The sequence below is a fragment of the Aythya marila genome, assembly GCF_965140915.1.
Source record: "Aythya marila genome assembly, chromosome: 2".
Lineage (NCBI taxonomy): Eukaryota > Metazoa > Chordata > Aves > Anseriformes > Anatidae > Aythya > Aythya marila.
This window is the reverse complement of record NC_139043.1, coordinates 50,288,157-50,311,391: the sequence shown is the minus strand read 5'-3', so window position 1 is coordinate 50,311,391 and position 23,235 is coordinate 50,288,157. Positions and strand designations below refer to the sequence as shown.

The window sequence follows — 23,235 nt, the reverse complement described above, 5'->3', positions numbered from 1 at the left end:
TTTTCAGTAATCATAAACTGACAACTCTATGTTTTTTTCAAATGGGAACTTGTTTTAATGTTGGGGAGATTAAAGACTTCCCTTGCTTCTAGTAGACATTGAGAAGATTCTGGAGTACAGTGAGGTGTAACCAGCATGGGATCTTAGAAAACAAGATGAGACATTCATCACTGTGCCTGAGCTGGAATCACTCGTTCCAGTGTCAATCCTGACAGATATTTGTTTAAACTGTTCTAAAAAATCTACACCAATGGTAATTTGCCAGTCATCCTTGGCATCTATTCCAAAGCCCAACTATCCTGAACAAAAGAGAGATTTTTACCTGTTACTTAGTATAAATAGTAACAGTGCTACAGTGCTAGAATATGCCTAAATATTCACTGTAGGTGTTTTGTTTTGTAGTTTTTGTGGTTTTGTTTATTTGTTTGTTTGTTTTGGCCTATGAAACTCCCTCAACTCTGCTCACATGAAACTTAGTCTACTGGTGAGATGTGTGATGCCATCTTCTAAAATAGCATCTGGATACAGGCTTTTCTCTGTTATGCAGCATACACATGCCCTTATGCTGCTCTCTTGGAAATTTCTTTTTCCTGTAGTTATCTCTCAGTTTTTCTTCGTATACGTAATAACGGACCATTGTTTTCTTAGAAATTTTTAAGCCCATTTCATAAAGGTGAGAATTAACCTCTACACTTGTCGGACTTTTCCAAACAGACTATGTCACCTTCTAAAATAATCTGTGGAAACCGAGTTAGTACATGCCCCAGTTCTCAGTCTGAATGCTTTGGATTTCTTTTCCACACAAATCCGGCCAGATTGATTTAAGGTTTGGGAAGCTAACGTGTGCTTGAGACTTGACCAGACACAGGTTTGGACGGCAGCTATGTGCATGCAGACCCTGAAACTAAAACCATTTTTCTTTCCCTGTGATGAACTGGAATTACAGGTTCTCCACCTGCATTCTTGTCCCCTTTTTTCTGGGCATTAGGTGCAGAGGGTCTAGCAGATGATGTAAAAGTGCTTTTATACCTACAGGCTGGGGATCTCTTTTATTGTGCAGCAAAAACAACACCACCATTCTATAGTGATGTGCAACATGTTACCGTTTCTCCCTGGAGCCTGAATTACCTCTTTGAAATTGTATCAGCTTGATAAACAGAGGCAATGCATCAAGGGAGTTGGAAGTTTTTTTTTTTTTTTTTTTTTTTTCCCCCCCCAGGGAATTCTCTCTCTGAGGGAAGAAAGGACTTGAAACACCAAACCACTATTTTCATGAGGTTTTGTGACAATGTTCTTGACTTTTCTTAGTTTTTTACTTACCAAGAAGATCCCATGACACTTTTCATGTAATGAATGCTTAAAAAAATTGTTCTGTCAGAAGCCCAATAGTCCAATATAAAATGTTTCTGAAGGGCAGATGTTGCAAAAGCCTGCACTTGGAACCCATCTGCAAAAAGACTATGTAAAGCAATTCAGGCATGTGCCACAGGTTTTATTGTGTGAAGGTATACTCCACTGAATTGGTTATTAAAGTGTACAGCATCAAGCACTATCTACTTGTTACATAAGAGATTTTGTACATAGTTATTAGGCTTCATTACCTGGGTTTTAAATAGATGTGTAGGGCATTTGGATCAGTTGTCACCACCGAAGAACAACTCTTAAAATGAAGGCAAGCAATTTGTGCTTAATGTAGTAGAAAAAGGGGGAGCCAGTAAGAGGACTGGCAGGATGAAAGAGGGGGAATGTGCTTGAGGCAGTAATCCAGGAAGATGATTTTTGCATTTGCATTTTGAATGGATTTCAGGGGACAAGATTGCTTCTGTCACGGCCAGGAGGAAGGAGATTATCTCGCATCTCAGCAACGATAATGAGGGTCTGGATGAGCATTTTGGTTTTATGAATAGGAAGGGAAGGCAAGGTGCTAAAGTTGCTAAAGCAGGCAACATTCTGAACCAGTACTGGGTGCATGGAGGCAGGCAGAGGAGAGAGCCAAATGTGACATCCTGGTGTCATCAGAAGGGCAGTGGTGATTGAAAGAGGAGAGGTTGGAGGGCAGCTGCACAATCCCCTCCACATCAGGGTGCATTTCTGTTGATCTACAGGAAGTTCCCTTGGGGAATTCAGCATTCAAATGTCTCTAACTTGACACTGTTTGTAGGGTTGTATCATGGTTTTGTCTACCTTCTACAATATGTTTACAAATTCAGATTTGCAGCTTGCTTCAGCCATGCCCCATGGGAGCGCAGCTCACTCTCTCTGTAGATTGGGAAACTGTTCAGACTACACTCTCCTTCCACGAGCACTGCATGTCACCCCCTGAGTAAAGGAGGTAGCGTGTATTAAATATAATGGTGGAGCCTAAGCTGTGAAAAAGAATGGGCTGATACTTTGGAGAACGACGGAGGTGTGACACAAATTAAAATATTTTGCGTTATCATTAAAATACTGTTTTTGTTTTGTTTTGTTTTGAGATGTTTAAAAGAAAAGCTGTAAATTTTCATAGTAATGAAACATATTTCATAAAAAAAGCATTGCTTACAAAGAAGCTCATTTTTCTGTAAAGAGAGTTAAAAGTCTCTTTCTACCCGTCCTATTTTAATCTCTGTTTCCTGTTTGTTTTCATCATTCATAGACTGGGAAGGAAGCTACTGTGTCTTATGGATTTTCCACTACTGTTTCTATTTCTGCTCTGAGAAATTAGCTTTTAAGGGAGTGCAACAAAAGGCCTTTCTTTGCAGTGTTTTTGGTGGGCTGCAAAGAAGTTAGAACCAATAGCAAAAATGCAGGTCAGGATAGTCAGTTTTCTCATGAAGCTCATGACAAATAGGAAATGGAATAGACGTTAAACACACACACACACACAAAGATGGAAGACTTGTCACCATGCTACAATTATAATAAGTCCTGGATAGACACATGGCAAAGATGTCTGTGAAGGAGCATTTCTGCTGAAGCTGGTTCTTGATTTGGGCAAGACACCTAAGCTAATTTAGCTTTAAATCTTAAGATATATGTTCAATATTAAAAGTATTTTCTGGAAATTCTTTTGGCTTATTAAAAGGAAATATTTTCAAGTAATGTACTTAATCATTTTACCTGCTGGTTTACCTTTACCCTGTCAGGCAGCTTGGATTAAGAAATTCAACTGGTTCTGCTTTAATGGCTTTTTTCCTGCACTTGCAGAACAGTGCTCTTTTGTTTGGGCTCTTAGCACTTCAGGTGAAAGATTTTAAATTCCTGCAAACCTGTCTTTCCACTTACTGGAGTGGTTTGTGAAAATATTACTTTTCACAGCAAGACTTTATAATTACGGTATATTTGCTTTCCCCGTTCTCCTCCCACTTTGTCAAAATACTAATTTTTTCTGTAGGGGGATACTTTCAGTGATAGATGCACTGGGTATTTTGTGTGGTAACACAGGACTTCGATCACTTTGACTGCATGAGGAGCAGCTACAACCGCCCAGGGCCGAAATCTGTATGTAGCAAGCCTGCTGCATTTTTTCCGATTTTGGGCCTAGTCAGGTCCTGTGGACTAGCAGAAAATCTGGATGCCATCTGGATGGGATTGCACTGCTCAGGCGAGGGCTGGGAATCCTGCACCACTCCTCCAGGGAGTGTTTTCTTGGTAATTTTTTTTTTTTTTAGTTTTTAATTGCACTGTGGGAGAACCCCAAGATGTTCTCAGGATTGTGAAAATGCACAGTCTGCCTTTCCCAAATCTTTTGAGGTTGCTTTTTTTTTTTTTTTTTTTTTTTTTCCCATTCAGAGGAAGGCAATGAAACTCTCTGAATAAAGGACTTAGTAAAAACATTAATGTGACTCAAATAAACCCTGGAACTAACCTCACATGAAGTGTTTTTACTTACTTAAACTGAGCAAAGAACTAATAAAATAAATTGATTTAAGTGAGGTTTTCTAATCATTCGAAGATATTTCTTAATTTCTAGTATGATAATTAATAATTGCATAGAATCTTTCTGAATGCATTTTTATTTTGTCCTTCTGAAATACACACAAATACATGGAGAGTGTGTGTAGAAAAGAGGCAGTTTCCAAATACATAATTATTGAAAAAGACATTCAAATAACATTCACTGCTTGTACGCATGTATTGGATTCAGGTTTGCAGTAGATCCTGTTGTATATTTGTATCAACCTCTTCTGTGTCACAGGCAGGAATATGCTAAGCACTTATCCTGTCTTTAACACAGTGCATCTGAAGACTTCACTTCCTTGAGAAAATGATGTTAAAATATGTCCCTTTTCTATGGGCAAAAATAAAAATCAGTATTTGCCACTAACATGCATAGATTTTGTTATCTCCACTTTCATACCCACTTTCAGCAGAAGATTGAGTGAGGAAGCATGTATGATAACAGCTCGCCTCTCCTTTCTCAGCCCCTCCTGATAGTACCACACAGTAATGAGCATGGATTAGTTAGGTGTTTGCGAAAACAAGGTGGATACCAAGCACCTCAAGATTATCTGTAAGGGAAATTAAGTGTGGGCAGCAGTGGCTAAGCTGTAGAACTTCATCATATTGCTTTGTTACCATAAGGGCCTTACGCTCAACGGATTTACAGTGGATTTTTAACTAATGACTCCCTCATTATCTTATGAATAACAAAAAGCAAATTACCCTTCTATTGCTGAGGACAAAGCCAAGGAATTCCTGACTTGCCCCTAATGAATATGTCTCTCTCTTTTTTTTTTTTTTTTTTTTTTTGTATTTATGTAGGTGATCACAGCTAGGAGCAGTAGCCCTCTAGTAATGACAGCTTCTTTCCTCTTACTCAAACTGGGGGTAGGGGTTGCAGGACTGAATTTCTCACTCTGAAAATTGAGCAAAAATAGTTTTGGAAATGACACAAGAAATGTTTAACATGGCCTTGTAATACTATGTTATTATTTATGATGCTGGAAGTTTAAATATTTTGTATTTTTTCTAATATTCAAATCATAGTATTTATTTCTGTTGAAATTTATTTCTCAATTTTAATGAAATTAGAGAGCCAGAAGGGAACTGTTCAAGTTTCCACTTCCAGTGTGCTTACATAGCACATTTGTTCTGGTATGATAATCTTGTCATACTGGTGTGTGAACTGTCAAACTAATGGGTGAAGGTTTTCCTGTAATCTGAAGGATTTTTTTTTAAAATATATATATTTCAAGAATTTCCTCCATCTTTTCAAATATCTGAGATAGTCTTCTAGTGGGACAGCACTGTTGGCTTACTTTAGACCAGAAAAGCTTTGTACATTGCACCATTAATAACTCTTAATGTATTCTACTGAGCAAGACAGCATTAATATGTGATCTGCTCAGGCAGAAGACTCTTCCATACATGGAATAGTAATTGTCAAAATGAAAGCCAGTGGCTTTTGCTTCCTATTTCTTAACGCTCGCCAGAAGCTTTTGTGACCCAGACTGTGTAATTATACCCAAAGGAGAGATGTCCCAATTTGTCACTGAAGTAGCTGCAGTGATGTGGGCTGAAGTCACAAGGGAAGGACAAGAATATTGTAGCATTAAAGTTCCTTTGTAAGTTTGAAGCAATGACTGTTAGTGATCCACCAGTATTTTACACTCAGAATGTTTTGCAATGATCTAGCTAACGTCAGCTGTCTTTCCTACTAAGACCTGAGGTGGAGGAGTTGTCTATGTGCCAATATCTCATTTTCTTAGTGGACTCTTGCCTAAAATGGCATTTTGGAGTGAGTAGATTTTTTTTTTCTTCTTGTTTTGCTGCAGGCTGAGGAGGGGTACTAACATTTTCTGGATAATGTAGGTGATTGTTTCATATTCAAAGCTATTAATTTGGGTTGATGAGGCATTAATAAGGGCAAATATTGCTAGATATTATCTGATGATAAACTAGCAGTATGGTAAAAAGGAATGGATCAGTCATGATTGCTCTGGCTTCTATTTTTAGGACTTGAATTTTAATTGGCTTAAATAACTTCTGTTGTTGATCTGATTTTTATTGTTTGACTTGCAAGTTTATGCTGTTGCTTGTTTAGCTTCCACATCCATGAGTTAATTTCTCTTCCTTTAAATTCTTCAGGTGGTTAAAGATGGTGTGAGTCAGTGTTTTGCAGGTAAAGGTTTAGACAAGTTATGGATAAAGTAATAATAAAGACTGTCTAGATTTTTATCTCAGCACAGCAGAGGCAGTTGATTGAAAGATGACGATGAATCTGGGTGGTCTTGATGTCAGAGACTGCTGTGAGGACGGATGTTCACAGCTGGGGGACAGGGAGAGAAAAAAGATCTTGAAATTCTGAATTCTGAAATTAGTGTATTAGCCCTTAGTTTCGCAGTGCAAGAAACTTATCTTATTTGAAAAGTTCCCCAACTAGCTATTTTAGCATTACTTATCTTAAAAACAAAAGCAGATAACAGTAATGCAGTCAGGAATACCTAGCTTATTGTGGGGGCAGAAAAGCTGTGATGTACAAGTAAAGAGTTGCTGGAAGCTAAGCCTCATCACCCCTCCCATACATTTTTTTTATTTTTTTTTTTTAAGTGAATCAGGTCTTTAACAAATGAGGCTTGGAGCATTTCAGTGATATGGAGAAGTTTATGGAAAAGTGACTTACTAGAGCTGTAACTGAAGTGATTTCATAGTTTATTTTTAGACACTCCGGATTTAAGCTCACTAATTGAGGGTGGGGGTGAGAAGGGAAGGTTTGCTTGCAGTTGGGTTAAGCTGAGGTTATCTCTGTTTGCCTCAAGCCTGGAAGAGTTGGCAGGAGAATTTACTAAAACTCGTGAACTTGCATAGGCCTGGCCTGTAACACCCCCCACCCACCCACACCCCCTTGAAAGCTTTCTCAGCCTTCCACTCCAGCCAACTTCACTAACAAGAACACCACAATCCTGTCCAGCCCACGCTGGGAGGGTGTTAAATATTTTTTAGCCTAAAACTTCTGCTCCCTACTCCACTTTAATTTTCTTGTCCACCCCCAGCACGCTCCTGGGTGCTACAAGGGTAGGATGAGTGCCATTTATCTCTTATCTTGTTGGCTATGAGGTTACTTTCACAACGGCTCTGTGTTTCAGCTTTTCACCTACCACAGAGCTAATGTATTAAATTGGGCCAAATCTGGCACTCCTTTTCCCAGACAATGGTTTTATTGAAGTCTTTAGGGGCTGTGCCTGCGACTTAGTGAGATTGCAGGCAGTGGTATTTAAAAGAGGTTTCCAAAGTCCCTTGAGTTGATTGAAGGAACTTTTTTTTTTTTTTTCCTTTTCATTTTCTCCGGTGGAAGTAGCTAATCAAGACAGTGCTTTCAAGTCTGAAAGTGTCCCTAGCAAAGTTACCTGGGAAGAGGTTTAAAGCACCTCACTTAACATTTTCACATCTTTGTGCATGGGTTCCCAGCCATTTCCACTCCTTATCTTCTGTTTAAAGGCAAACCCTCACAGCAATGTAATTTATTATACCTCCCCCCTTCAAAGTCAGACTGGACAGTATCTGAAGGGGTAGCAACAAGACAAACCAGTATCCTTCTGAAAGAAGAAGTTATGACAGCTTGTTATCAGGTACAACTATTTGTGTGCAAGTGATGTGACAAAAGAAATAGCCCATCTGATTGTGACTTTACAGCACTAATAAAAGACTTGGGGTTGGGGGGTCACTTTGAACCTCCCCTCCCCTTGCATACACACCCACATACATTCTCTCACTCTGGTTGATGAAACAGTAGCAGGGTAAAAAATATTCTGTGTGTGTCTGTAGTTTCTGAGCCACTGGAAGCAAAATAGTACCTGGGTGAATTGCCAATGAAAAGGGAATTGCTCTGTGATGTGCAGTTGGCACTGATATTCCAGTATGGATTTGCACAGGAAATACACTGCATGAAACACTGCATTTGCTAGCAAAGCTGTAGCTGGGAGTCAAACTATTGTCTGTAGAAGCTCTCTATGTTTATGGTAAAAATATGATAGATACATTTCTTTTAAGGACTTCAAGAAAATGAAAGGTTCTTTCAAAACCCATCAAAATACCAACATGACAGCTCCTAAATAGGATGAGCAGTGTCCTGTACAGGGAGGTGTGGTAGCTTTATACCAATGAGCCGCTTAGCTACACTGTGCTGCTCTTTCAATCCCCCTCCTCAGAAGGATAAGGAGAGAAAATACTGTTGAAAAAATAATCATGGATTGGGATAAGGAGATCATTCACCAATTACTGTGAATGGGCAAAACAGACTTGATGTGGGGAAGATTAATGTAACGTATTGGCTATTTCTAGCAGACTAGAGAAGTGAAGACTAAAAACAAACAAAAAACACCTTCTCCTACACTTGCCATATAAACCCAATACAGGAGGTGCTGTTGTAACCAAGGCAAATTTAGAGAATTGAAGTACTGGTTTCCCATTAAGAAGTTTAAACGTAATATTAAAATAAGACCTTCTTTAAGAGAAATAAATTTGCAAATGGTGCCTCCACTGATAGGCATTCATTTCTGTCTGAGGCATCATTCATTTTAAGGTAATGGGAATGGTCTTGTTAGTGGTATATTCTTTCATACTTTTTCACTGGTGCTAGACAGAAGTGTCCAGGTGTCTTTAAGAGCCTCACGCTCGGGTTGAAGCTGCAGATCTGACCCTCCTTATCTGTTCAAATTTGTGGTCTGCAGACAGGGATTTACCCTCTATGGATAGAGGGAAACTTTTTTTTTTTTTTTTTAAATTAAAGGCAATCTGAAATTCTGTTTTACTAGTAATCGGAGAGAAGCTGGAGAGCAAATTACTTCAAGATGGACTACAATGAGTTCACAAACTCATCTTGCATTTAGCAAAGAGATTCTGTGTTTGGAGGGGGTGGAGGCTGAAGCTGAGGATTGAGCTCAGTGCAGAGGCCACAACACCTCAGCTGTGTCAGACTGGTATAATGGCTTCTGTAATTTACTGGTGCCTTGTATGTGTGCGTCTTTTCCGCTGAGCTTAAAAAAAAGATTTGCCTCTAACTACTCAATCTCCAAGAAGAAATCACTTGAGCACTCATTGTTATTTTTTTCCTGTGGAAACCTGGGCGAGCCTCTCCATTTTGTTTGCTGACTCCACCAGTCCTCTTGGCATCACTGTCTCTGTCTGCTCAGTGATTTGCAAGGACAGGCACTACCGGGAACAACTTGTGCAGTGACTGTACAACTACAAGAGCATTCTTGGTCACTTACATGTATATTTAGCTTAAGTTCATCGAGGTCTACTGAACGAAGCTACCAGAACTGTACTATAAAAGTGTACTTAATTTTACATAGGAACACCTTTTAATTACTGAGTCACATCTGGACATAAAGATTTTTTAAACAAACAGCCAACAGAACACTACCTGGTCTTTCCGTGGTGTGTGCATGTGGAGGACCTGTGAAGTGCCTAATTGCACAATCAGGAAAAATAAACCTCTTGTGTTAGGATGGGCTAGATTTTATTTGAGACAATCATATCTACGTCTTTTGGTGTTTAATCTTTGCCAAGATTTTTGTATGTGGTTTTCTTGTCTTCTTGCATCATGCCATTTAACTTCCACAGCTTTTTTTATTTTTTATTTTCTATTTTTTATTTTTTATATATATATACTCAACTTATTGTTTCAGATGTGTAACATTTTTCCTTTTTTTTTTTTTTTTTTTTTTTTTTTCCTAAACAAAACCTCTGTTTTGATTTGCCTTTTGTATTTTGTTAATGATGGCAACTGAACAGAATGTATTGTACTAGTGTTTGAGTTTCTGTTGCTCAGCTCTTTTTCTATGACATTGATTTTTACAGTGTAATTTCTATAACAATTAACATTCCTCCAGGCTGAGAATAGCTCTAATGGAAGCATGTCTGTGAACTGAGGGAGCAGAAGAAGTGTTCTGGGAGTAGAAAGCTTAAACCATGAGGTTAAACAGGTCAAATGAGAAGAAACAGTCAGTTGAAAGGAGTGAATAGTATAGAGGATTAGAAGAAGGGAGGAAGCTTAGTGGCTGGGTTTTGCAGTGAGATTGTTACTTTTGTGTAGGTAAATTCTCTTTGTTTTGACATCAACATTCAGAAATATGAAATCTTTCTCTCTCTCTCTCTTTTTTTTTTTTTCTTTCTCACATACCTCTGACTTAGTGAGATTCTGCTGCTCTCTATAGATGCTTTTTCAGACTTCTGTTCATGGAAAAAGAAAATACTTTCATTTGGCAAGCACAGATAATGGTTTGTAGTCTGCCTGCTGGTTTCTCACAGGTGCATATGAACCCAGTTTCAATAATAAGATACCACAAATTTTAGCAGCTTGTTTTTCCTTTGCCAGGTACAAGCAGAGTACAATACCAGATAGAGGAAATGTCATGTTGACTGGTGTTTGTCTCCAAAATGTTTTTGACTCTTGGCTTCATTAGTTAATTGTCTTTATCTACTGATGCAGATTTCTTGTCTTTGATGGTGAAACCAAGTTTTCCATCATTCATTATTACAGATGATGGAGGATCCCGGTGACAGTGGGTCAAATCCCAATGATTCTGACTAAGAATCATACTGCTGTCTCTGCTTTAAAAAATGACAATAAGCTAAATGTTTCTGGTACACTGTGGCTGAAATGTTTTAGCAGTGGGTTCTGGGAAGGAACAGAATTGAAATGTAAATCATTACACCAATTTCTTCTGTTTTTTGTAGATGTCTTCCCCCATGTTTAGATGTAACAGGGCAAGCTCAGAGTAAAAATGTGTACTGTATGTCACATAAGAGTAAGAACTGGAGGGTGTAAAGCTGCATGGGATTCCTTGGTTCCCCTCAGAGAGGATCTATGTGGAGTCTGGTGGAAATTTTGTACAGCATGTTCTGGGTTGTTACTTCAGATTGCCTTCAATGAGATGTACCATTCTTTCACAGAATCAGAGAATAGCTGAGGTTGGAAGGGACCTCTGAAGACCATCTAGTTCAACCTCTCTGCCAAGCAGGATCACCTAGAGCACATTGTGCAGGATGGCATCCAGGAGGGTTTTGAATATCTCCAGAGAAGGAGACTCCACAACATCTCTGGGCAACCAGTTCCAGTACTCTGTCACCCGCACAGTATAGAAGTGCCTCCTCATATTCAGCTGGAACCTCCTGTGCTTCAGTTTGTGCCCTTTGGCTTTTATCCTGTTGCTGGGCAGAACTGAAAAGAGACTGGCTCCATCTTACTGACACTCTCCGCTCCCATTTTTATACATGTTAATGAGGTCCCCCCTCAATCTTCTCTTTTCCAGGCTAAACAGGCCCAGCTCTCTCAGTCTGTCCTCATACGACAGGTGCTCCAAACTCCAGCCCTCTCATCATCTTAGTAGTCCTCCTCTGGACTCACTCCAGTAACTCCATGTCCCTCTGGTACTGGGGAACCCAGAACTGGACACAATACTCCAGATGTGGCCTCACCAGGGCTGAGTAGAGAGGAAGGATCATCTCCCTTGTCCTACTAGCAATACTCTTCCGAATGCAGCTTGGGATACCGTTGGCCTTCTTGGCCACAAGGCATATTGCTGACTCATGGTCAGCCTGCTGTCCACCAGGATTCCCAGGTTCCTCCCTGCAGAGCTGCAGCCCAGCAGGTCAGCCCCCAAACTGTACTGCTGCTTGGGGTTATCCCTCCCTACATGCAGGACCCTGCACTTTCCCTTGAACTTCAAGATGTTCCTTTCAGCCCAGCCTTCCAGCCTGTTGAGGTCCATCTGAATGGCAGCACAGCCCTCTGGGGTATCAGCCACTCCTCCCAGCTTTGTGTAGTCAGCAAACTTGCTGAGGGTGCAATCTGTTCCATTGTCCAGGTCACTGATGAATAAGTTGAACAACACTGGACCCAGTATTGACCCCTGGGGGACACCGCTAGCTACAGGCCTCCAACTAGACTCCGCATCACTAAGCACAGCCCTCTGAGCTCTGCCATCTAGCCAATTGCAAATCCACCTCACTGTATGCTCATCTAGGCCACGCTTCCTGAGCTTGTCTATGAGGATGTTATGGGAGACAGTGACAAAAGCCTTGATGAAGTCAAGGTAGACCACAGACACTGCTCTCCCCTCATCTACCCAGCTAGTCATCTCATCACAGAAGAGTATCAGATTGGTTAAACATGATTTCTTTTTGGTGAATCCATGCTGACTGTTGCTGATCACCTTCTTAACCTCCACATGCTTGGAGATGACCTCTAGGATGAGCTGTTCCATCATCTTTCCAGGGATGGAGGTGAGACTAATTGGCCTGTAGTTGCCTGGGTCCTCCTTCTTGCCCTTTCTGAAGACTGTTATGACACTGGATTTCTTCCAGTCCTCATGCACCTCCCTTGTTCTCCATGACCTTTCAAAGATGATGGAGAGTGGCCTAGCAATAACATTGACCAGCTCCCTCAGCACCTGTGGGTGCATTCCATCAGGGCCCATGGATGTGTAGATGCCAAATTTGCTTAGATGATCTCTGACCTGATCCTCTTTGATCAAGGGAAAGTCATCCTTTCTACAGACTTCCTCTCTTGTCTCCAGGATCTGAGATTCCTGAGGTAATCATTAGTGAACAGAAACAAGAATCGGTTTCTTTTCTAAAATTCATCTTATTTTTGCTGATTTGTGACCTATATTAATGACCTATATTTGTGACCTATGTTAACTATATTAATGGTTTTCCATTTTGTACAGAAGCATCTTTCCTTGTTTTATTATTTGTAATGATAATAAGTAATAAGGAAATGGCTTCATAGCTGATAAAGTACATTACGAGTCCTGCTGTGAGTTAACTGTAAGCTAAAATGTGTTCAACTCATCAGCTTTGGGCACAGTTCTCCTGCTGTGTTTCATCCTTCCTTCCTCCAATCTCTGTTTTCTGATAGTCTTTGCAATCTGGTCTTTGCCAATAAAGCATAAAGCATTGGAAGGAAAATGGGAGTTAATTGTCTTTAATGGATGATTGGGAAGGGGGAAAGGGAAGTAACGTTTTAATATTAAGAACCAACATTGATTCTGAATGCTCTCATGCTTTTAAGCTTGTTTTAATAAAACTATTTCAAAAACAACTCCTTCAGATATATTGGTGATCTTAGCAAAATGCTGCGATGGTTGGCATGCTTTTCTTTGAAATAGGAACCCTGGAGGAGGTAACACAGAGCACATTAAAAACCTTTATTGCCCCATCCTTGTATTTCTCTCCTCCTTTTGCTACCTGAACATTAAATCAATAAGCGAAATAAATAAATAGACAGACAAATAAATCAGAAATAGGTGTTTCCTGTTTTGGTGGTTTGAATGGCTTTTCCTGCTGGAGTATACTTTAAGCTTCACTTTCACTTACCTCTGAGGACCTCTTGTAGATCTTTGCCTGTCCTGATGCTCTGAAGTGGTGATGGGTCCGAGTGCAATGGTTGGGTGCTCCTCTATTTTGTTTGTGTAAGTTTCCTTTCATTGAGGCTAGTGTCCATTCTGGACTGGCCCCTATACAGTATTTGGATTAGGGAGTGGGGTCTTGAAGCACTCTCAAACAATGGATAGATATCTGGTGGTGTAGTAGTGTTCACAAGGAAAGAAATTGGAGAAATGGAGAAATTTAGGACTTGTCTTGCCAGGACCTTTTAATTTCAGAGGTTTCTAAGTCATCTCAGGGTAAGTTGGTGCTTTCATGTAGAGCGAAGTAGAAAGAGTGTCTTGGGTCCCAAAAGTGGGACAGACTGTACCCTAGCGCAGAGGAAGTGCAGGGCTGAAATGGCTGTTAGCAGTCGTAAGTCATTTCATGCCCACTCAAAAAATCAAGGCACCTTTAATACTTACCTCTAACCTGTGCCCTGCAGAGTTGTGAATGCACTGTGTCCCTACCTGCCCATCCTGTCCATTTGTGCGTGAACCACAAATGGTGATGCCTGCCACCTTTGCTGAAACAAACTGCTTGGCTCATTTTGCATCTGCAGCACGTAACATCTCGCAGACTAGTGGTGTATGTCTCTAAATCTCTCCTTGGTTCTGTTCTCCCTGGACTATGCTCCAGCCTGTTTTGCAGAGCTCCTTGCTACAGATTCAAGAGTTCAACCAGTCTTTCCAGGGAGTAAGGGTGAGTCCCTCTGCTGCTTGCCAGGGAAGCCAGTGGAAACCAGAGCACTGTAGTCTGTGTTTCCTTGCCAGCTATTTGGATCTGTTATGTTTTTGTGAAACATTTTTGTTCAGCTGATTAGGATTTTTTTTTGGATGAATGAGATTCTTGTCAGAAAATAACAGCCAGAGTTGGGAAAGAAGTTAAACAGAAATATATTATTAAAATAATACCAGAGAAAATTTCCAAGCATGATCTGAATGCAAGTCTTGATTTCTTTTGCTGTGAGTCAGAGGAGTGTGGACTGCCCCTTTCATTTGTATAGTGTTGGATTCTAAGAAACAAATGCTTGGTATTTAATATTTGGTATGTTATTTTAACTCTTTCTCTGCTGAGAAGTAAGAAATATCCAACTGGTGGCCATTTTTCCAATAATCAAGTGTCTGGTCCAGTCTCAGAAGTTACAAGACTCTCTGCAGTTAAACGCTGCAGTCTTCTCTCTCTGACAACTTCTACTGTAGTTAGGTAACTTAAAGCAGAAGAAGAGGTTCAGGAAGACAGATTAAGTAGAATTTGATATATTAAATAATGCAGAAGGCACTGTGGTGAAATTAATTGGCAAGTTTTTGATGAAAAAAATTAAATTTAGTTTTTAAGTCTACAGTGCACGAATTTGGAGCCTGAGTAGCCTAGAATGTTATTGAATATTTTATATCAAACATACACAAACAATCTAACAAATAAATATTGGAAAAAAAGTTTGAGTAATGCAGGTCAACTTCCTTAAAAATATCAAAATGTGGAATGTATTCCTACTTGCATTTTGTCAACTTCTGCTCTATATGACAATAGGTCGATTATAGTGAAAACTTATATCCAAAAATGGTTTGCTCTTCTGAAGCTGATGATGTTTTCCTAAGATTGCAATGTTTGAATGACTCATACCTTGTATTTTAAGAGTGGTAGCTGAAGTCAAATTTCTTCTTCTCTACCTCACATGTTTACAATTAAGTTCATCATTTAAGCTGAATTCTGAGTGACTGCTAATTCTTTCTTTTTGGAGGGCTGTATACAAAAATATAGCTTGCAGTTTTTTTCTTATCTTAAATATATGGATTCATATATTGCCAGAATTAATTCCATTTATAAGAAAGGTAAGTAAATAAAAGGAAGTGGTGGAAGCACTGAAAGCTATTTCCTTTTTGGAATCTGTCTACCTGAAAACATCAGTGTCCGCAAACCTGAAAGCTAATATGCCACAGTTTTTTCCTATGGTCATTACATTTCTTGTTGCACACAATTAATATTTTTAAGAATGAAAACTGTAGATGTATAATAGATTATTTTCATAATTATTCTTTTTTTCTTTTCTTTTCTTTGAGTGTTAAGAATTAAATGTAAAAGAGGTTAAATGATGGATGTTATAAACAAAGCATCTCTGGGCATTTTGGAGTAAGATGTTCTGTACTCTGAGTTAAGATTCAGCTACAACTTGTATACAATAAAGGAGAATTGAAGCAGTGTCAGTCTTGAAGTCACTTTTAATTATAGTGATCTGTGGAGGGATTTAAGAGTGTGGGTATTCTTGGATGTGTTATGTTATTACTTTATTTTTGTTATTTCCTTTTTCTTGTGCTTTTTTATTATATATATATTATTAATAGTCATTACACAGATTGTACCTAGAATGTCTTATATAAAAACAAACAAATAACACACAACAAGTTTTGCTGGCAAATTGTGTATGCTCTGCAGTCCTCCTCCTTCCCCAGACATAGAGATGCTAGTTTTAATTTAAAAGGAGTAAACTTCCAGTTCTACTCCCAGATTGTGTTCTGAAGGACCTATTAGTGACCTCTGCTTGGTAAACTTTCATGTGAAGATATGCTTAAATCTTTTTTTTTCTTCCCAAGTTCTTTCTATAATTTAAATGAAATTTCATATGGAAGGCTTGCTTTACAGTTAATGACTAGCTTTACAATTAATTCTGAGAAAAAGTTTGTGTGTGTTTTCATGTATATTGTGGCTGTATTAAAAAAAATAAAAATTTCCATATTAAGAAGAAAATGTGCAGAAAGAAAAATAGGTCACCTTTTCCATTTTCACTTGATTCCAGTGCAAAGCTAATTAATGCAAAGTTTTCATGTCTTAGAGGTCAGATCTGCAATTCAGGGCTGTGACCAGCAATTAAGTGGCGGATAACCCAAGTTATGCACTTACTTATATCTGCATAATAGGCCAACTTAAAAATAATGAACTGTTAAGAAATCATTTCTTCAACCTACTAGGCATGCATACTTCTCTTTCAACATTAAACAATACTGTAGGGAAGTCCAGGAAGGACAAAACTCTTTCTGAATCAGTGGAATTGAATAAATCCAGAGCTCTGTGCATGGGGGAGATCTGCAAGCACAGCTTCTGGGTACCTGCCTCAGTTCCTCTGTCATCTGCATTCTGTGTGTTTTGGGTGAGGTTTGGGGACAGCGTGCATGTAGGAATGCATTTCTGAAAGATATGGTGTATTGGAATATTTTTTCCCTTTTGAAAGAAAGAAACGTTTATTGGGGGACAGGAGGGTTGCAGGGTAGGGAGGAGTGGGTGGGTAAGGTTTTGGGATGCTGTGCTAAAAAGCTTCTGCAGCTGTATTGTAGTTGCGGGTGGCTGCATGAAGATGTTTGCAACCTACAGTGGCAGCTCTGAGTGAAAAGTTAGAGCTTTCATCAACTTCATGCAAGAAATGAGTGCAGTGGCAAGAAAGTGCTGTGTTCTCATTTCACTGGCTATGGCAGGGGCAGCCCTGCTAGATATGGACCCCTATGTTAGGTATTTCTCTCAGCCCTAACCCTATCTCAAACCTAAACTTCATGCAGAGCCTGTGAGACAAGATCCTTCTGCAATGGCCCAGATGAGGAGGTTCTTGCATCCCTGGGCACATTGCCGGGGGCAGCCCCTGTCTGGCCCCACTCTTCAAAGGCCTTTAGGCTTTCTCTTTCCCCTGGAACCCTAATCTGAGGTTGAGCTCTGAGCTAATAACATAATTAATAGGACATCTCCTTCTCTTTGCTACTATGAGAGATGACACAACAGGGTAATATTGGTGCTACTTTTTCTCTCTGGCAGGGAATACAAACTGCTGCTGTTCTTCCTTCTCTTCTGTTCCGGTGGGGGGATGGCAGGGATCACAACATAAAATAGGGCATTAGGATGACTGTCACCATGCATATGGGCTTTGGATTGATGTGACCTGGATTTGTATGGTTTGCCTCCCCCATATTGTGTTTCTTGATGGTGAGGGGAGATTTAGATCATATTCTCTCCTGAGAAGATGTCCATAGCTCATATTACATATGGTCTTGTCCCCAAATCTCTCTCCCGTTCTCTTCTAACCCTCATTCTAACCTTAACACTACGTCCTCTCCCCTCCCCCTCCAAAAAAAAAAGGAACCAAACAGACATGCAAACAAAAAGCCCCACAAAACACAAATTTTAGCCGTATTGTATAGGATTTTGAATGGATGTAAGCAAATATGAATTGCTTCTTTGAAGGTTTTGAAGTATTCTGTTTGTTGTCTGTCATTATCACTGTCATCCTTCATTATATGAGCATTTGTCGGAAATGCATCAAGTAAAGTAAGAAGCAGTTGGTTCCTGGAACTGGTCCTTCTTTTTCCTTTTTTCCCCTTTCCCCTTCCCCTTCCCCTTCCCCCCTTCCCCTTCTCTTTTCCTTTCCCCCCTTCCCCTTTCCCTTCCACATTACTTCCCTTTCCCTTTCCCTTTCCCTTTCCCTTTCCCTTTCCCTTTCCCTTTCCCTTTCCCTTTCCCTTTCCCTTTCCCTTTCCCTTTCCCTTTCCCTTTCCCTTTCCCTTTCCCTTTCCCTTTCCCTTCCCTTCCCTTTCCCCAACTTCCCCTTTTTTCCCCCTCTCCATTTTCCCCTTTTCCCCTTTTCCCATTTCTCCCCCCTTTTCCCTTTTTCCCCCCTTTTTTCCTTTCCCTTTTCCTTCTTTTCCAAACATTTCGAATCAATATGGCTCAATTTGCCACTTTTTTGATAGTATCCTTGGAAAAAACAGAGCTAAACTCTAGGTCACATCAGTGTGATCTTGACAAAGTGATATCATTTTACCTGCTAAACTGCCAGTCAAAAATTGGTAGCGGTAAGGATTGCTGTGAAAGTTGTCTTTTATGAGACCTTTTGGTTGTGCGAATGGGCATGACACTTTTTGGAGGAGGGAAGAACATCAAGACTGTTTTCCAGAAATACTTTTTCATTTCATGAAAGCCTCATATCCACTTGATTTTTAACTTCCCTTATGTCACAGTGGTGATGGAGTTTAGATGGTGCTCCGCATATCCCCCTACCCTTTTGTATTTGTGTGTGGGTGTGTGAGCATGCACATGGGAGTCTCTTCGAGATTGCTGTTTTACAAGGCAATTGGCATTAAAAGTAGGGGAGAAGGGGAATTTCACTATCCTGTCTGGCCAACTGTGTGATCTGTAGCCAGGTCCATTTTGGCAGGACTGGCTCACACCCCTGTGTTTGTGTACACACACACTGTCCTTGCTGAATGTTTTGTGGGAAGATCCTGTGGAAGAAGATATGTCTGTGTCTGTGTGGGTTGGGTGGTCTGATTTATTCTGCTATGTTTTAATTGATTGATTTATCTCCTCTTCTATTCTCTCATGTTCTCCCAAATCATAGAAATATCCTGTTGGTTTTTTTTTTTCCTCCTTTTTTTCCTTTTTTTTTTTTTTTTTTTTTTCCTTATAAATATTTTACAAATGTGTTTCTGATGATTTTGGAAGGCTTTTGAAGAGACAGGTTGGGCTTTTCTGACTATTCTTTTTTTTTTTCTTCTTTTAGATAAAAGTATTAAAAGATAGTTACAGTTGGTTGCCTGGATAGTAGAGCTTATGCAGAGGAGGGGATTTACTCTTCAGTATCTCAGCCATGTATCTTAGTTTAATTATTCAGTTAGTCAGCTGCTTCATGAAATATAAGCACATGGTCGCATAAAAATGAAGTGAAATAGTCTATCTAGCCATCTTGAATCTTAAATAAAGTTGGTATTGTTTTGAATGTGTTAAAAATAACAGAATTTTCTTCTCCTTTTTGCAGAGATTAATTTAAACCTTAAATTAGATCATTCAGAATTAGATACCTGAAACCAGGCAGACTTTCAGACCCAAGTTAAGTGAATGAAAGATGTATTGCAATTATCTAATGTATTTTCATAAACTCCTCTGTTCTCCCTGTCTTATGAAAGTATATAAGGAAATGTAATATGCTTGATTTGTATGTGCAGGTTTGCTGCTTGCCCAAAAAAAAAAAAAAAAAAAAAAAAAAAAAGAGTCAAATACTGTGGCTTGTAGTTTGTTGTCATACTTTAGGGCCAATTCAAAAAATCCAGGTTCCCTTTGGTTTCAGTGAGTTGAAGCTTGAGTATGTATGTCAAGGTTTGCCCTCTAAACAACCCAACTCTATTCCGGTGCCCATCCATTTCTATTTTTAACTCCAGAACAATAAAGCATACGTTTCAAGTGATTTTTCTAGCACTAGCTGAGACTTCTGGCTTTTCTTGTTCACACCAGCTGCTGACAGATTTTAAGGTGTGTGTTTCTGCATGTTTGAAGAAGCTATCATAGATATTGGTGACAGCTGGGCTTTGAAATGTTCTTGGCAACCATCACAAAGTGCATGGGGAAGGAGTTGTCATGAACATTTACAGACCATGCTTCATTCACGTTAGTCTTCTAATAATGACCCTTCCTATTTGAACTTGAGGAGCTAGAGGACTTCCTCTTAGTTCACAGAAACAGATTCAGGCATTAAAGCCAAGGATCCAAGTAACATTTTTATAATGGCAAGTTTGATTAATCAAATTTAGGTTTCATTTTTTTTCTGTGGCTGCCAGAGGTGTCCAAACTCTTGTGTGGGTATCTTTCCCTTTTTTGCACTTTAGTTGCTTGAGCTGGAAAAGATGCTGCTTTACATTTTGAAGGCTGGGATTTCAGATTATAAAATTCAGTAATCTTTTCTCCATTAATAGTGTAATGTGCAGCATGTTCCTCAGCAGATAATTAAATGCAGCATTTTATGTTTAGGCACATAATCAGATAAATGTATAATAGGAAGAGATTTGTGTTCACAGATGCTGTATCTGCTTCAGGTGTAAACTAAACCAACAGAAGTCTCTGTAGGCAAAGCAGTGCAAGCCCTGCGCAGTTACTCTGGACACGTCTCCAGCATGTCAGGAGTTTATATACATCATGATTATATAAAAACTGATTGCAAGTTCCTAAACCAGTTATTTGCATAAACCACAAACTGCTAGGTTGTCAAGCCAGTGACCTCAGCTGTAACCCTTGAAGCAGTGTGTGTGTATGCAGGCGCATGTGTAGCGTGGGATTCCCCCTCCCCCCCCCCTTTTTTTTTTTTAAAAAAAAAAGGAAGACTTGTGATTTCATTTCTTTTCACTCTCAAACACCTAATTTGGACAAGGATCATGCTATCTAGATGCAAAGACTTGAACTTCTTCCAACTTTGTTCAACCACAATGTGTTTTATTCATCCCAGTAAAAAAAGCAAAGGTGCACTTAACAATCTAATAAAGAATGAAAGTTCACTGTTGACAAAATGTCCTTTCTCTTTTATCCTCCTCAGGATTTTCAGCGTTTTTGTTTTGTTTTGTTTTGCTTTGTTTATAAATGACCTTTTATTTGGCTTTCTTAGTTTTAGAAGAGTCTGTAATGCTATTTGTGGGGTTGAATCTGTGGATGCCTCTGATCTGCCAGGGCCCAGTGTCTCTAGTTCATGCTGTATGGCTCCAAGTGTTACAGATGTGTCCTTTAAAACTTTGTGATTTCAGACTGGAATGCCTGCTAAAGTTGGCTTTCTCCTAAGTTAGAGAAGTGGATGCCACCCACATGTGTACATGGAAATGTGTACAGTATGAATGAGAAAATGGGTATTTGTAGTAGAGTTACATAAAAATAATGTATAACATTAGGAATAAGAATTACATAGTATTAGGACATATTTTCATGAGAATGTACTTGCATGAGCAAAGTGCAAATACAGAGTTTTCTGTACTTAATCTTAGTGATGGATATTTTATTACTGCTTACTTAGTAAGGCTAAAGTCTTAGCCATACCATTTGGCTCCTAAACCTGCCACAGCAGATTGTGATTTTAAGATGGGCAGGTGTTACTATGTGTGTCCTGTGTGGTGGCAAAGGGTGTATACAAGGGGCTCTGCAAGCATTGCGGAACCATCACTGAGCTGATTCAGTAAATTAAATAAAAGCTACTAAAAGCTGGAGACTACAGAGACTACAAGGAACAAGAAAATCCACTTCTGGGGGTGAATCTGTGTTCTGTTGATACAATTTGGTTTCTTTTTGTAGCATGAAAGTTCAGTAAGCTTTATGTATCAAGGCTCTGTTTTAAGAGCACATTCCAGGTTATGTTTCTGCTCAAGAAAGTTTTTACTATTTTTTTTTTTAATGTTTATTTTTTTTTTCCTCCTTTCTTTTGTAAGGAAGCATCCTGACAGAAAGTTTGGACTTGCTCCAGTAATTGAAGAGACTGTAGGATTTGTTGTAACTGAACATGAAAAAACTTGAAATACTGGCTGTGCAGTTTTATAAAAGCATTTTTTTTGTCATCTTATAGTCATTTGACTTTGTATTAGAGCATTGTCTTTGACTTGAATGCCTGCAAGAAATAATATAGTATGAACTAATTATTTTGAAGTACATATTATAATAGTTTTAAATTTATTTATTTATTTATTTATTTATTTATTTATTTATTTCCCAAGGCATTACTTAAAGTTACTAAGTGCTCCTGTCCTGTTTACATTTTCTTTATTTCAGGCTTGAGCCACAGAACAGGGTGAGGATTTACAGTTCTGGAGGAGAAGTATGAATGGGATTGAAGGATTTACATGGAGGACTCTGAACTCCTTCCCTTCCTGAGTCAGGAAGGATAGGTGAGTGAACTATGGGATAATTTGTAATTAACTTGGTTCTTACTTAAGAAGGTCTTTAGTCAAAACAGGAAGATACAATTCAGATGAATGTATATAAGAACAGAACAGACTTCAGATACTGCAGACACAGCCCTTAATTATAAACAACAGTTTTCAGAGTTTTATGTTCCTGTTTAGTAATAAGAGGGTTTCCAGAAAGGATGGTGTGAGGTTGCTTCAAATCACTCCTCCCCCAGCCTTCCAAAACTCTCTCTGATACACAACTTTTTTTTTTTTTTTTTTTTTTTTTTTTTTTTTTTTGATTTGGTAACTTTACACCCAAAGTCAATGATGCCTGAGCTGCTAAAATGATTTTAGCCATTCCCGAAGCAGTTCTGAGTTAAGACTGCAACTGGAGAAGAGCATGAGCTGGAGCTGTGTTAGACCCCTGCATGTCACTTGTTATAACAAATAACATGAGACAGATGGGGCAGTATTGGCCCAAGATCCATCCATACTGCATCTGGACTGCTTGGGAAGTCTCTCAGAGTGGACAAGATGTGGGAGTTGCTTCCAATGGCTGCAGCCCTGGCTTGGATTTCTCCTGCATCTCTCCCCTGCTCCTTCCCTGCCCAGAGAGGGTAAGGGAGAAACTAGGAGCCAAACCCAGTAAGGTGGGGTAGATGGGAGATCAGTTCAGGCTCACTCTGACTGTAGATGCATCATTAGGAAAGGCCAAGTAATCTTTTTGTGGAAATTATATCTTTACTTTGGGAGTACTTAACATATAACACCTTCAGGTCCTGACCAGCAAATAAGATCTATGCTCCTTAATACAATCTTTTCAAAGGAAGTACATCTAATTCTTGTTGTAAAAGCATAAGAAAATGGTGAAGCCTTAGCTTTTTGCAGGGAGTTCTCACTTGTGTGTCTGTATGGGTGGGTCAGGAGTATGTATGTGATCCTGTGTAGCTACCAATGCTGTAGGATTGCTGAGAATTGAAGAACAGCAAGTGCCAATTGCGACTATGACTGTGCACTGGCGGCAATATCGCACCAACTGAGACTCCATAAGAGGGTGCACTTCTGATTGCAGTTATCACTGCACATACAGCTCTTGCACCAAGTTGTGACAAAACAATAAATAGTTAAGAACTAGAGAAAATGAGTTTTAATGCAGGCAGAGTAGCAGAATTATTTTTGTATTAATTTAAACTGTCTAACAGCTTAG

General features: G+C 39.2%; 1 long non-coding RNA gene across 1 annotated transcript in view; it reads left to right on the top strand.

Annotated features, from left to right (window-relative positions):
- LOC309874369 overlaps positions 1 to 23,235 on the top strand; it is a 254,547-nt gene that overhangs the window by 113,163 nt on the left and 118,149 nt on the right. Inside the window, exon 4 of the long non-coding RNA XR_014316822.1 lies at positions 21,910 to 22,025. This is a non-coding gene — a long non-coding RNA (uncharacterized lncRNA). The remainder of the gene's footprint in view (positions 1 to 21,909; positions 22,026 to 23,235) is intronic.